Here is a 13589-nt window from a genome sequence, read left to right on the forward strand (position 1 = left end):
ATGGGCTAACGCATGGCAGATGCAGTATGTGGATAAATGTGATGTTATCCACTTTGGTAGCAAAAACAGCAAGGCAGAATATCTGAACGGCTATAAACTGAGAGGGGGGGCTATGCAGCGAGCCCTGGTTGTTCTTGTACACCAGTCACTGAAGGTAAGCATGCAGGTCCAACAGGCGGTAAAAAAGGCAAATGGTATGTTGGCCTTCATAGCGAGAGAATTCGAGTACAGAAGCAAGGATGTTTTGCTGCAATTATACAGGGCCTTGGTGAGGCCACACCTGGAATATTGTGTGCAGTTTTGGTCTCCTTATCTGAGGATGTTCTTGCTATAGAGGGAGTGCAGCGAAGGTTTACCAGACTGATTCCTGGGATGGCGGGACTGACGTATGAGGAGAGATTGAGTCGGTTAGGATTATATTCACTGGAGTTCAGCAGAGTGAGGGGGATCTCATAGAAACCTATAAAGTTCTAACAGGACTTGACAGGGTAGATGCAGGAAGGATGTTCCCGATGGTGGGGGAGTCCAGAACCAGGGGTCATCGTCTAAGGATATGGGGTAAACCTTTCAGGACTGAGATGAGGAGAAATTTCTTCACCCAGAGAGTGGTGAACCTGTGGAATTCTCTACCACAGAAAGCAGTTGAGGCCAAAACATTGTATGTTTTCAAGAAGGAGTTAGATATAGCTCTTGGGTCCAAAGGGTTCAAAGGGTATGGGGCGAAAGCAGGAACAGGTTACTGAGTTGGATGATCAGCCATGATCAGAATGAATGGCTGAGCAGGCTCGAAGGGCCGAATAGCCTACTCCTGCTCCTATTTTCGATGTAACCATTAATCCAAGGCTGTTGTCAACTGAACTAGAATGCAACTTACAGAATCAAAATGTCTTGTGAATGAGATAAAATATTTTACTGATGAACAAGTTCTCTGCGGCCAAGAGAGAGAGTTCAGAAGGCTGTGTTGACTGCCCGGTGCCAGAATTTGGGACATGTGCTCGGGCTGGAGAGGAACTTGCAGTGGGAGGGGGAGGATCCAGTTGTCGTGGTCCACAGGGGTACCAATGATTTAGACAGGACTAGGAAAGAGGCTCTGTCTAGAGTGTATGAAGAGCTTTTTTTTTGATTCGTTCGTGGGAATGTGGGCGTCGCTGGCTAGACCAGCATATACTGCCCATCCCTATTTACCCTTGAGAAGGTGGTGGTGAGCTGCCTTCTTCATTCTTGGGGTGCAGGTACACAACAGTGCTGTTAGGGAGGCAATTACAGGATTCTGACCCAGTGACAGTGAAGGAACGGCGAGATTGTTCCAAGTCAGGATGGTGTGTGGCTTGGAGGGGAACTTGCAGATGATGGTGTTCCCATGCATCTGCTGCTCTTATCCTTCTAGGTGGTACAGGTCATGGGTTTGGAAGGTGCTGTCTAAGGAGCCTTGGTGAGTTGCTGCAGTGCATCTTGCAGATGGTACACACTGCTGCCACTGTGCGTCGGTGGTGGAGGGAGTGAATGTTTGTAGATGGGGTGCCAATCCAGCAGGCTGCTTTGGCCTGGATGGTGTCAAGCTTCTTGAGTGTTGTTGGAGCTGCACCCATCCAGGCAAGTGGAGAGTATTCCATCACATTCCTGACTTGTGCCTTATAGATGGTGGACAGGGATTGGGGAGACAGGAGGTGTGTTACTCGCCACAGAATTCCCAACCTCTGACCTACTCTTGCAGCCACAGCATTTATGTGGCTGGTCCAGTTCAGTTTCTGGTCAACGGTGACCCCCTATGATGTTGATAGTGGGGATTCAGTGACGGTAATGCCATTGAACATCAAGGGGAGATGGTTAGATTTTCTCTTGTTGGAGATGGTCACGGCCTGGCACTTGTGTGGCGCGAATGTTACTTGCCACTTATCAACCCAAGGCTGGATGTTGTTCAGGTTTTGCTGCATATGGACATGGGCTACTTCAGCATCTGAGGAGTTGCGAATGGTGAACATTGTGCAATCATCAGCGAACATCCCCACTTCCGACTTTATGAAGGAGGTGAGGTCAGTGATGAAGCAGCTGAAGATGGCTGGGCCTAGGACACTATCCTGAGGAACTCTTGTAGTGATGTCCTGGGACTGAGATGATTGACCTCCAACAAACACATCCACCTTGCTTTGTGCTAGGTATTACTCCAACGAGCGGAGAGTTTTCCTCCCAATTCCCACTGACTCCAGTTTTGCTAGCGCTCCTTGATGGCATAGTCGGCCAAATGCTGCCTTGATGTCAAGGGCAGTCACTCACGCCTCGGAGCTAAATTAACAAACAGAACCTCAAAAGCAATAATCTCCAGATTATTGAGCTACGAGCAAATTGGAGTAGGGTAAATAAGATTAGAGAGTTAAATGTGTGCCTCAAAGATTCGTGTGGGAGAAATGGATTTTGATTCATGAGGCACTGGCACCACTATTGGGGAAAGTGGGAGCTGAACTGTTGGGATGGTCTTCACCTGAACCCTGCTGGGACCACTGTTCTGCCGAGTCATATAACTAGGGCAGTAGAGAGGGCTTTAAACTAAATAGTGGGGGTGAAGGATCAAGTGAGCCAAGATATGATAAATTAAAGAGAAAGGACAAGGCAGGACAGCAAGGTAGCAATAAGGGAAATAATAATCAGGACGTGGTAGGAAGGGACAGAAAGTACAAAATTAAGTGTGTGCAAGCAGCCAAGGCTAGAGGTTGCATAAATAGTAAAAAGACAGAACTAAAGGCTCTGTATTTGAATACTCATAGCAGTCGTAACAAAACAAATGAATTGATAGCTCAAATAGAAATAAATTTGTATGATCTGTCAGCTATTGGAGACATGGCTACAAGATGACAAAGGCTGGGACCTGAATATTCTAGGATAGATGACATTTCGGAAGGACAGGAAACTAGGAAAAGGTGGAGGGGTAGCTCTGTTAGTTCGGGATGACGTTAGTACAATAGAGAGAGGTGACCTTAGTTCTGAAAATCAAGAAGTAGAATCAATTTGGGTAGAGATAAGTGGAGTTCTGATGAAAGGTCACAGACCTGAAATGTTAACTCTGCTTCTCTCTCCACAGATGCTGCCTGACCTGATGAGCATTTCCAGCATTTTGCTTTTATTTCAGATTTCCAGCATTTGCTTTTAAGAAATAATGGAAGTTAGCGTGAAAGGTAAAGCAATAATCATGGGTGATTTTAATCTACAGATAGATTGGACGAATCAGATTGGCAAAGGAAGCCTGGAAGATGAGTTCATGGAATGTTCTCGGGACAGGTTCTGAGAGCAGTGTGATCTAGAGCCAACCAGAGAGCAAGCTATTCGAGATCCGGTAATGTGTAACGAGACAGGCTTAATTAATGACCTCATAGTAAAGGCGCCCCTAGGCAGCAGTGATCATAATATGATTGAACTTCGCATTCAGTTTGAGGGTGAGAAGACTGGATCTAAGACAAGCATTTTAAATTTAAATAAGGGTAATTTTGAGGGTTTGAAGACAGAGCTGGTTAAAGTAAACTGAGAAATTAGGTGAAGGGATAGGTCAGTAGAGATGCAATGGCAGACATTTAAGGAGATATTTCATAACACTCAAAGATAGATTCTAGTGAGAAAGAAAGACTGCAGGGGAAGGATACACCATCCTTGACTGACGAAGGAAGTTAAAGATAGTATCAAATTGAAAGAAAAAGCACATAATTCAGCGAAGAGAAGTGGCAGGTCAGAAGATTGGACCGAATATAAAAAACATCAAAGAATGACTAAAAGAATGATAAGGTGAGAGAAATTAGAGTACAAGAGAAAGCTAGCTAGAAATATAAAAACAGATAGTAAGAGTTTGTAAAAAGGAAAAGGGTAAGTAAAGTGAGTGTTGGTCCTCTCGAGAGTCTGGGGAGTTAATAATGGAAAATAAGGAAATGGTGGAGGAATTGAACAGATTTTTTGCATCTGTCTTCACTGTAGAGGACATACGTATAACATCACAGAAATAATTGTGAATCCAGAGTTGAAAGGGAGGGAAGGACCTGACACAATTACCATCACCGGGGAAAGGGTACTGAGAAAATTGTTAGAACTAAAAGTTGACAAGTCCCCAGGTCCTGATGGACTTCATCCTAGGGTCTTAAAAGAAGTGGCTGCTGAGATAGTGGGTGCATTGGTTTTAATTTTCCAAAATTCCCACGATTTTGGAAAGGTCCCATCAGATTGGAAAATAGTGAATGTAACTCTGCTATTCAAGAAAGGAGGAAAACAGAAAGCAGGCTTCAGTAAAGCCTTTGGCAAGGTCTCTCATGGCAGACTGGTACAAAAGGTGAAGTCACACGGGATCAGAGGTGAGCTGGCAAGATGGATACAGAACTGGCTCAGTCATAGAAGACAGAGGGTAGCAGTGGAAGGGTGCTTTTCTGAATCGAGGGCTGTGACTAGTGGTGTTCCGCAGGGATCAGTGCTGGGATCTTTGCTGTTTGTAGCATATATAAATGATTTGGAGGAAAATGTCGCTGGTCTGATTAGTAAGTTTGCGGACGACACAAAGGTTGGAGTTGCGGATAGTGATGAGGATTGTCAGAGGATACAGCAGGATATAGATCGGTTGGAGACTTGGGCGGAGAAATGGCAGATGGAGTTTAATCCAGACAAATGAGAGGTAATGCATTTTGGAAGATCTAATACAGGTGGGAAGTATACAGTAAATGGCAGAACCCTTAGGAGTATTGACAGGCAGAGAGATCTGGGCGTCCAGGTCCACAGGTCACTGAAAGTGGCAACGCAGGTGGATAAGGTAGTCAAGAAGGCATACGGCATGCTTGCCTTCATCGGTCGGGGCATAGAGTATAAAAATTGGCAAGGCATGCTGCAGCTGTACAGAACTTTAGTTAGGCCACACTTAAAATATTGCGTGCAATTCTGGTCGCCACACTACCAGAAGGACGTGGAGGCTTTGGAGGGGGTACAGAAGAGGTTTATCAGGATGTTGTTTGGTCTGGAGGGCATTAGCTACGAGGAGAGGTTGGATAAACTCGGATTGTTTTCACTGGAACGACGGAGGTGGAGGGGCGACATGATGGAGGTTTACAAAGTTATGAGCGGCATGGACAGAGTGGATAGTAAGAAGCTTTTTCCCAGGGTGGAAGAGTCAGTTACCAGGGGACATAGGTTTAAGGTGCGAGGGGCAAAGTTTAGAGGGGATGTGCGAGGCAAGTTCTTTACACAGAGGGTGGTGAGTGCCTGGAACTTGCTGCCGGGGGAGGTGGTGGAAGCAGGTACGATAGCGACGTTTAAGAGGCATCTTGACAAATACATGAATAGGATGGGAATAGAGGAATACGGTCCCCAGAAGTGCAGAAGGTTTTAGTTTAGACAGGCATCAAGATCGGCGCAGGCTTGGGGGGCCGAATGGCCTGTTCCTGTGCTGTACTGTTCTTTGTTCTGGCTATTCTAGATCCGGCAATGTGTAACGAGACAGGCTTAATTAATGACCTCACAGTAAAGGCCAATTAGCCTAACAACTGTCACAGGAAAAATGCTGGAATCTATTATTAAGGAGGTTATAACAGGTCATTTAGAAAATCTCAAAACAATCAGGCAGAGTCAACATGGTTTTCTGAAAGGGAAATCATGTTTGACTAATTTATTCGAGTTCTTTGAAGAAGTAACAAGCTACGTAAATAAAGAGGAACCTGTGGAGGTGGTGCACTTGGATTTCCAGAAGGCATCTGAGAAGATGCCACATCAAAAGTTACTAAACAAAAGACGAGCCCCCGGTATAGGGGGCAACGTATGAGCTAACATATTAGATGGGCAGGGACAGGTATATACCGCAGGACAAGAATTATAGCTGGGGGAAAGGAAATTATGACGCGATTAGGCAAGATTTAGGATGTGTAGGATGGGGAAGGAAACTGCAGGGGATGGGCACAAACGAAATGTGGAGCTTATTCAAGGAGCAGCTAATGCGTGTCCTTGATAAGTATGTACCTGTCAGGCAGGGAGGAAGTTGTCGAGCGAGGGAGCCGTGGTTTTCTAAAGAAGTTGAAGCGCTTGTCAAGAGGAAGAAGGCGGCTTATGTTAGGATGAGACGTGAAGGCTCAGTTAGGGCGCTTGAGAGTTACAAGCTAGCCAGGAAGGATCTAAAGAGAGGGCTAAGAAGAGCAAGGAGAGGACACGAGAAGTCATTGGCGGATAGGATCAAAGAAAACCCTAAGGCTTTCTATAGGTATATCAGGAATAAAAGAATGACTAGAGTTAGAATAGGGCCAATCAAGGATAGTAGTGGGAAGTTGTGTGTGGAATCAGAGGAGATAGGGGAAGTGTTAAATCAATATTTTTCGTCAGTATTTACAGTAGAGAAAGAAAATGTTGTCGAGGAGATTACTGAGATACAGCCTACTAGGCTAGGTGGGATTGAGATTCACAAGGAGGAGGTGTTAGCAATTTTGGAAAGTGTGAAAATAGATAAGTCCCCTGGGCCAGATGGGATTTATCCTAGGATTCTCTGGGAAGCCAGGGAGGAGATTGCAGAGCCTTTGTCCTTGATCTTTATGTCGTCATTGTCGACAGGAGTAGTGCCGGAAGACTGGAGGATAGCAAATGTTGTCCCCTTGTTCAAGAAGGGGAGTAGAGACAGCCCTGGTAATTATTGACCTGTGAGCCTTACTTCGGTTGTGGGTAAAATGTTGGAAAAGGTTATAAGAGACAGGATTTATAATCATCTTGAAAAGAATGAATTCATTTGCGATAGTCAGCACGGTTTTGTGAAAGGTAGGTTGTGCCTCACAAACCTTATTGAGTTTTTCGAGAAGGTGACCAAACAGGTGGATGAGGGTAAAGCCGTGGATGTGGTCTATATGGATTTCAGTAAGGCGTTTGATAAGGTTCCCCACGGTAGGCTATTGCAGAAAATACAGAAGTATGGGGTTGAAGGTGATTTAGAGCTTTGGATCAGAAATTGGCTAGCTGAAAGAAGACAGAGGGTGGCGGTTGATGGCAAATGTTCATCCTGGAGTTTAGTTACTAGTGGTGTACCGCAAGGATCTGTTTTGGGGCCACTGCTGTTTGTCATTTTTATAAATGACCTGGAAGAGGGTGTAGAAGGGTGGGTTAGTAAATTTGCGGATGACACGAAGGTCGGTGGAGTTGTGGATAGTGCCGAAGGGTGTTGTAGGGTACAGAGGGACATAGATAGGCTGCAGAGCTGGGCTGAGAGATGGCAAATGGAGTTTAATGCAGAGATGTGTGAGGTGATTCACTTTGGAAGGAGTAACAGCAATGCAGAGTACTGGGCTAATGGGAAGATTCTTGGTAGTGTAGATGAGCAGAGAGATCTTGGTGTCCAGGTACATAAATCCCTGAAAGTTGCTACCCAGGTTAATAGGGCTGTTAAGAAGGTATATGGTGTGTTAGCTTTTATTAGTAGGGGGATCGAGTTTCGGAGCCACGAGGTCATGATGCAGCTGTACAAAACTGTGGTGAGGCCGCACCTTGAGTATTGCATGCAGTTCTGGTCACCGCATTATAGGAAGGATGTGGAAGCTTTGGAAAGGGTGCAGAGAAGATTTACTAGGATGTTGCCTGGTATGGAGGGAAGGTCTTACGAGGAAAGGCTGAGGGACTTGGGGTTGTTTTCGTTAGAGAGAAGGAGGAGGAGAGGTGACTTAATAGAGACATATAAGATAATCAGAGGGTTAGATAGGGTGGATAGTGAGAGTCTTTTTCCTCGGATGATGATGGCAAACACGAGGGGACATAGCTTTAAGTTGAGGGGTGATAGAGAGAGGACAGATGTCAGAGGTAGTTTCTTTACGCAGAGAGTAGTAGGGGCATGAAACGCCCTGCCTGCAACAGTAGTAGACTCGCCAACTTTAAGGGCATTTAAGTGGTCATTGGATAGACATATGGATGAAAATGGAATAGTGTAGGTCAGATGGTTTCACAGGTCGGCGCAACATTGAGGGCCGAAGGGCCTATACTGCGCTGTAATGTTCTAAAAAAAATTCTAATTCTAACCAATCCTCTGTCCACGCTAACAGGAAACAGAGTCGGCATAAATTGGTTGTTTCCAGGTTGGCAAGCTGTAACTAGTGGAGTGTCACAGGGATCAGTGCTGGAGTCTCAACTATTTACAATCAGTATCAATGACTTGGATGAAGGGACAGAATGCACGGTTGCTAAATTTGCTGATGAGACAAAGAAAGGTAGGAGAGTAAGTTGGGAAGAGGACATAAGGAGTCTGCAAAAGGATATAGATAGGTTAAGTGAATGGGCAAAGATTTGGAAGATGGAATATAATGTGGGAAAGTGTGAACTTTGGCCAGAAAAATTGAAAAGCAACACATTATCTAAATGGAGAGAGATTGCAGAACTCTGAGATGCAGAGGGATCTGGGGGTCCTCGTACATGAAACACAAAAAGTTAGTATGCAGGTACAGCAAGTGATTAAGGCGGCAAATGCAATGTTGTCGTTTATTGCAAGGGGAATGGAATATACAAGTAGAGATGTTTTGCTGCTGTTGTACAGAGCATTGGTGAGACCACATCTAGAGCATTGTGTACAGTTTTGGTCTCCTGACTTAAGAAAGAATATAATTGCCAGGAAGGATCTAAAGGGAGAGATAAGAAGAGCAAGGAGAGGACACGAGAAGTCATTGGCGGATAGGATCAAAGAAAACCCTAAGGCTTTCTATAGGTATATCAGGAATAAAAGAATGACTAGAGATAGGTTAGGGCCAATCAAGGATAGTAGTGGGAAGTTGTGTGTGGAATCGGAGGAGATAGGGGAAGTGTTAAATCAATATTTTTCGTCAGTATTTACAGTGGAGAAAGAAAATGTTGTCGAGGAGATTACTGAGATACAGCCTACTAGGCTAGGTGGGATTGAGGTTCACAAGGAGGAGGTGTTAGCAATTTTGGAAAGTGTGAAAATAGATAAGTCCCCTGGGCCAGATGGGATTTATCCTAGGATTCTCTGGCAAGCCAGGGAGGAGATTGCAGAGCCTTTGTCCTTGATTTTTATGTCGTCATTGTCGACAGGAATAGTGCCGGAAGACTGGAGGATAGCAAATGTTGTCCCCTTGTTCAAGAAGGGGAGTAGAGACAGCCCTGGTAATTATAGACCTGTGAGCCTTACTTCGGTTGTGGGTAAAATGTTGGAAAAGGTTATAAGAGATAGGATTTATAATCATCTTGAAAAGAATAAGTTCATTAGAGATAGTCAGCACGGTTTTGTGAAGGGTAGGTCGTGCCTCACAAACCTTATTGAGTTTTTTGACAAGGTGACCAAACAGGTGGATGAGGGTAAAGCCGTGGATGTGGTCTATATGGATTTCAGTAAGGCGTTTGATAAAGTTCCCCACGGTAGGCTATTGCAGAAAATACAGAAGTATGGGATTGAAGGTGAATTAGTGCTTTGGATCAGAAATTGGCTAGCTGAAAGAAGACAGAGGGTGGTGGTTGATGGTAAATGTTCATCCTGGAGTTTAGTTACTAGTGGTGTACCGCAAGGATCTGTTTTGGGGCCACTGCTGTTTGTCATTTTTATAAATGACCTGGATGAGGGTGTAGAAGGGTGGGTTAGTAAATTTGCGGATGACACTAAGGTCGGTGGAGTTGTGGATAGTGCCGAAGGATGTTGTAGGGTACAGAGGGACATAGATAGGCTGCAGAGCTGGGCTGAGAGATGGCAAATGGAGTTTAATGCGGAAAAGTGTGAGGTGATTCACTTTGGAAGGAGTAACAGGAATGCAGAGTACTGGGCTAATGGGAAGATTTTTGGTAGTGTAGATGAACAGAGAGATCTTGGTGTCCAGGTACATAAATCCCTGAAAGTTGCTACCCAGGTTAATAGGGCTGTTAAGAAGGCATATGGTGTGTTAGCTTTTATTAGTAGGGGGATCGAGTTTCGGAGCCACGAGGTCATGCTGCAGCTGTACAAAACTCTGGTGAGACCGCACCTGGAGTATTGCGTGCAGTTCTGGTCACCGCATTATAGGAAGGATGTGGAAGCTTTGGAAAGGGTGCAGAGGAGATTTACTAGGATGTTGCCTGGTATGGAGGGAAGGTCTTACGAGGAAAGGCTGAGGGACTTGAGGTTGTTTTCGTTGGAGAGAAGGAGGAGGAGAGGTGACTTAATAGAGACATATAAGATAATCAGAGGGTTAGATAGGGTGGATAGTGAGAGTCTTTTTCCTCGGATGGTGATGGCAAACACGAGGGGACATAGCTTTAAGTTGAGGGGTGATAGATATAGGACAGATGTCAGAGGTAGTTTCTTTACTCAGAGAGTAGTAGGGGCGTGGAACGCCCTGCCTGCAGCAGTAGTAGACTCGCCAACTTTAAGGGCATTTAAGTGGTCATTGGATAGACATATGGATGAAAATGGAATAGTGTAGGTCAGATGGTTTCACAGGTCGGCGCAACATCGAGGGCCGAAGGGCCTGTACTGCGCTGTAATATTCTAATTCTAGATAGATTCTTGATAAGCAAGGGGGTGAAAGGTTATTGGGGGTCGGCAGGAATGTGGAGTTGAGGTTACAGTCAGATGAACCATGATCTTGGTGAATGGCAGAGCAGGCTTGAGGGGCCGAGTGGCCTACTCCTGCTCCTAATTCGTATGTTCGTATGGAAGGCATTGCATATCTCAGTATCAGATAACTGAATAAATGTAGGATAATAGAAAGATAATTGCATAGTAATTCAAGCAGGGCAGTTATAACTGTGTCCAAACAACCTAAGCACAGCCTGAATGATTTGTGAACAGAAGTTAGATACTTTGAAATTCACCAGTCATTATTTGTTACTATTCTAAATAATTCAGTCTACAGTTTTGCATTTTGTGCATGTCCTGGGTGTGGCAGCATAAATAGTTGAGAAAGTAAGAAGTGATGCATGAAGACAGATCACAAAATATGGTAAGACCTCTCTATTATCGGATATAAATAATAGCATTTTTAAAAAAGCACAATGAAGGAAAACCATGCAGTATATTCTTGATTATGTTTTTTTTTTTAAAAACACAACTTTCTCTTTAATGAGTATGTTTCAAGGTAGGAAACATTCTAAGTTACTAAGAACATGCATTTATATAGTGCTTTATCACTGCTTGACTAATCTAACTGAATTTTTGGTAAAGTAACAAAAAAGTTTGATGAAGGGATTATGTTGGATGCTGTCTGTATAGATTTTAAGAAAACATTTGATAAAGTACCACATAAAAGACTGGTTAACAAAACTGAGGCTCATGGAATAGGAGGCTCACTGTCTAATTGGATAAAAAACAATTGGCTTAAGGACAGAAAACAGTAACTCATGGGAAATGGTCATTTTTCAGACTGGGCGATAGCAGACAGTTGTGTTTCCCTAAGGGTCAGTTCTACGACTACTGCTTTTTTTTTTGTGATGGGGAATGGGCTGCAATTTATACTCCCACTGCTGAAATTGTCGGCAGGGGCGGGCGAAAACATCATTTAAATAGCCGGGGCGGACTGCCCCCTCTCCCGAAGACATGGAGGGGGCGGGCTGTCCGTCCCCGGCAATGGCGCAGCTGCCTATGCGCAGGTGCTGATGCCATTTTTAAAGAGCTTCGAGCCCTGCCTTTCAATTTTAATAAATTACATTGATTAAAAAAAATTAAATAAATTTATCTTGCCCTTCTCCCACCCCCTAATAAGCACAGAATTAATTACTTGTCCTCTCCCCACCCCCCAAAACACTTACCTTGTCCACGTCACCTTCACAAACTTTGCGCAATAACCCTACCATCCCTTACACCAATGATATGACTTTGACCCTGTTCCCCCCACTCCCGCACTGAGAAACTTACCTCCTCCCCATTCCCCACCAGTGTTCCGCCTCGGTTCCCCAGACGTGGATCCGAAGGTGCTGGACTGCCGGCCAGTGGAATGATGATTGCACCGGGACAGACAGCAGGAACATAAATGTATTTAATTCATGAATTTAAATTTATTTAAATATGTTAATGGCGGTCCTGTCGCCAAACGGCAAGGGAAGAACGCCACAAGGACTCAACACCATCAGCAATATCGAGCCAGGCCCTCCTGGCCTCGGGATGCATGGCCGCCCTCTCCAGGAGGCTTTTTCCGGCATCCCCCCCGGCCCCCGCCACAACCCTGATGTCAAGGGGTCTGTAAAATTCAGCCCTATATATAAAAGACTTGGATGTTGGAATACAGAATAGAACTTCAGAATTTGCCGATGATACCAAACATGGAGTAGCAAATATAGAAAATAGGAGCAGCAGTAGACCATTTGGCCCTTTGAGCTTGCACCGCCATTCAATACGATCATGGCTGATCATCCAAACTCAGTACCCTGTTCCCGCTTTCTCCCCGTATTCCTTGATTCCTTTAGCCCTAAGAACGATATCTAACTCCTTCTTGAATATATTAAATGATTTGGCCTCAACTGCTTTCTGTGGTACAGAATTCCACAGGTTCACCACTCTCTGGGTGAAATCCCTCATCTCAGTCCTAAATGGCTTACCCATTATCCTTAGACTGTGACCCCTGGTCCTGGACTCCCCCGTCATCGGGAACATCCTTCCTGCATCTAGTCTGTCCAGTCCTGTTAGAATTTTGTAGGTTTCTATAAAATCCCCTCTCATTCTTCTGAACTCTAGCGAATACAGGCCTAATCAACCCAATCTCTCTTCATACGTCAGTCCTGCCATCCCAGGAATCAGTCTTGTGAACCTTCGCTGCACTCCCTCCATAGCAAGAACATCCTTCCTCAGGGCGGCACAGTAGCGCAGTGGTTAGCACCGCAGCCTCACAGCTCCAGCGACCCGTGTTCGATTCTGGGTACTGCCTGTGCGGAGTTTGCAAGTTCTCCCTGTGACTGCGTGGGTTTTTGCCGGGTGCTCCGGTTTCCTCCCACAGCCAAAGACTTGCAGGTTGATAGGTAAATTGGCCATTATAAATTGCCCCAGGTATGGGTAGGTGGTAGGGGAATTGAGGGAAAGTGGGGATGTGGTAGGAATATGGGATTAATATAGGATTAGTATAAATGGGTGGTTTATGGTCGGCACAGACTTGGTGGGCCGAAGGGGCTGTATCTCTAAATAAATAAAAAATAAATAAATAAGACGACCAAAACTGCACACAATATCTAGATGTGGTTTCACCAGGGCCTTATATAATTGAAGCAAGACATCCCTGCTCCTGTACTCGAATCCTCTTGTTATGAAGGCCAACATACCATTTGCCTTCTTAACTGCCTGCTGTACCTGCATGCTTACTTACAGTGACTGATGTACAAGGATACCCAGGTCTCGCTGCACCTCCCCCTTTCCCAATCTATCACCATTCAGATAATCTGCCTGTTTTTGCCACCAAAGTGGATAACCTCACATTTATCAACATTATACTGCATCTGCCATGTATTTGCCCACTCACTCAACCTGTCCAAATCATACTGGAGCTTCTCAGCATCCGCCTCACAGCTCCCACTCCCACCCAGCTTTGTGTAAACTGCATTAATATATATTGTGAATAGCTGGGGTCCTAGCACCGATCCCTGCGGTACCCCACTAGTCACTGCCTGCCACTCGGAAAAAGACCCGTTTATTCCTACTCTTTGTT

At 44.9% G+C, this 13589-nt stretch overlaps 1 protein-coding gene across 7 annotated transcripts in view; it reads right to left on the reverse strand.

The window, feature by feature from the left end:
- osbpl8 (oxysterol binding protein-like 8) overlaps window positions 1-13589 on the reverse strand; it is a 435666-nt gene that overhangs the window by 20241 nt on the left and 401836 nt on the right. The window lies entirely within an intron of this gene.

The sequence above is a fragment of the Heterodontus francisci genome, chromosome 18 (assembly GCF_036365525.1).
Source record: "Heterodontus francisci isolate sHetFra1 chromosome 18, sHetFra1.hap1, whole genome shotgun sequence".
Classification (NCBI taxonomy): Eukaryota; Metazoa; Chordata; class Chondrichthyes; order Heterodontiformes; family Heterodontidae; genus Heterodontus; species Heterodontus francisci.